This window comes from Hibiscus syriacus, unplaced genomic scaffold, assembly GCF_006381635.1.
Source record: "Hibiscus syriacus cultivar Baekdansim isolate YM2019G1 unplaced genomic scaffold, ASM638163v2 tig00110472_pilon, whole genome shotgun sequence".
NCBI lineage: Eukaryota > Viridiplantae > Streptophyta > Magnoliopsida > Malvales > Malvaceae > Hibiscus > Hibiscus syriacus.
Genome location: NW_024062752.1, coordinates 1,507,936 through 1,510,452, shown reverse-complemented (window position 1 = coordinate 1,510,452; position 2,517 = coordinate 1,507,936). Strand labels below are relative to the sequence as shown.

The 2,517-nt window shown below is 35.5% G+C and overlaps 1 pseudogene; it reads left to right on the top strand.

The window, feature by feature from the left end:
* LOC120127924 lies at positions 1 to 2,182 on the top strand (annotated as a pseudogene).
* Positions 2,183 to 2,517: the final 335 nt, after the last annotated feature.

Below are 2,517 nucleotides of genomic sequence, written 5' to 3'. Positions count from 1 at the left end.
TACTCTCAATCTAAGCCACTTTTTCTCCCTGTCTTATTGCAAATTCAAAATCTCTCTCCCCGACTCCCCCGATCTCTGTTGATTGATAAAATTTCTTCATAGATCCTAATCCTTTTATCAAAATCCCAAAAACCCGACCCGGTGACCCGAAATGGCAGCCTATAGAGCAGACGAAGACTACGATTATTTGTTTAAGCTAGTATTGATCGGAGATTCGGGTGTCGGGAAATCGAATTTGCTGTCGAGATTTGCGAGAAACGAGTTTAACCTCGAGTCAAAATCCACAATTGGAGTAGAATTTGCAACCCGAAGCATTCGGGTCGATGATAAGGTCGTTAAGGCACAGATTTGGGACACAGCTGGACAAGAAAGGTTGGTCTTTTAAAACTTATTTTTCTTTATTCTATATCACTATTATTTATAATTTCATAAAGATGATTATTTTGTGAGTTGATGTGTAGTAATTGTAATTTTAGAGCTGTTTAGTAGCTGAGGAAATGTAGAGAAATCATTACTATTTTTTTGGACTCTCGGATATTTTAGGGGAATTTATTAGTGATTTGGGGAAAAGAGGGTGCTTTTAGACTACAATATAGGTTTGGTGAAGCCCTAGGATTTCTTTTTTCTTTGTTTGGTTGCTAAGAAAATGTAGAAGCAAACTGCATTCAGAATTTTCCTTTTATACTGAAGCATGAGGACTTGGATTTTGGTAATTTGGTGAGAAGTAGGTATTGGTCTAAATTTTAAGCATATTTGAAAGACTACTTTTCTTGACTAGTTCACATGTGCTATGTTATATACAAAAAAATCCATAGTTAGCTTACTAATAAATGAGCTACATACGGTATGCATTTCGGTCTGATCGATAAAGGTTACAGCTTCATTTATTGATGAAAAGGTGGAACTAGACCTACTTCTCTTCAAAGTCCTAGTTGAATCATCAACTATATTAGTAACCATCTTTAGAATATAGGGCTTTTGAAGATGATATCATTTGTATATCCAACCTATCGATCGATTTACTTTATTTTAGAAGGATTTGTCTGTAACGAGTTCTATGTTTAGCCTCTCTGTTAAAAGAAGGCTCGTGTTGAGTTCTCGGATGTTCTGTATTAGCTGAATGGATAATTTTCTCAGTGGTGTTTCTCTGGAGAATATGTACCAGAGTTAGGTTCTACAATATCATATGTTTGGTTAAGTTACAAATTTTAAATGTAAGAACTTTAGGTGTTATTTAATTTTCTATATTGACTGACCCAAGGTCTTTCCAAATTAAATAAAATCTACATTGAGAACTTGTAGAGCATGAAATGAACATTCAGTGTTGTCTCTCCTTGAAATCAAGTGATTGGTGCCTGTAAAAAGATAAATGATTTCTACAGAAGCTTGAGTTGTCAAAGGTTGACCCTCAAAATAGATATGTTCCATGCGCTTTTTCAGAGTTGTTTTCTTGTTATATATATTTTTTCAGATATCGAGCGATTACAAGTGCATACTACCGGGGAGCCGTTGGTGCGTTGCTTGTCTATGATGTCACCCCGACACATCACATTTGAGAATGTGGAGAGATGGTTGAAGGAACTACGAAATCACACGGACTCCAATATTGTGATTATGCTTGTCGGTAACAAGGCAGACCTACGGCACCTGCGTTCTGTTTCCACAGAGGATGCCAAAACATTTTCCGAGAAAGAAAACACCTACTTTATGGAGACATCTGCCCTTGAGTCCCTGAACGTAGAGAATGCATTCACCGAAGTGCTGACTCAAATCTATCATGTCGTAAGTCGAAAGGCGCTTGAAGTAGGGGATGATCCTGCAGCATTGCCTAAAGGACAAACCGTCAATGTCGGAACCAAAGATGACGTTTCTGCCATCAAGAAACTTGGCTGCTGTTCTGATTAATTGTTATATGATGTTGAGTTTCCTCAAATCTCCATCTCATTAAGCAAAAAACTTTCCTTGTTGTACTATCATCCATTAGCTTCCCCCAGTTTTGAGATTGAAGTCAAAAGAAAAACAGGGTTACCTAAATTCCTTGATTTGATTTCAGTGCCTTTATCATGGTTCTTTAGGGTGTTTTAGTTCCTCTTTCATTTTATAGCTATGATGTTGTATTTGATTACTATGGACTTTTGATGTTGTGTTTTATCACTTTGGAATGCATAATTTGATCAGCCAATATCTAATATAATGCAAGTAATCTTTATTACTTTTCTTCAAATCATGCCACGTTAGGACACATAATCTTCTGCATTTCAAATTATACCAAAGTCATGGTTTCATTGTAGCCAAAGCTTGCCCTTTGGAATGAAGAAAGGATATCTTTATTTGTATAGATGTATGATTACTACATGTCTTTATATTTTATAATATGATAACATTCACTCTCTAAAAAAGCATTATTACGATACCAATACTAATACATGAAAAAGAAATGGGTAAATTACACTAGTAGTAACTAATGTTTCAGTAAGTTATTGTTTTCTCCACTTAAATTTCAAAAGTAACAAACTG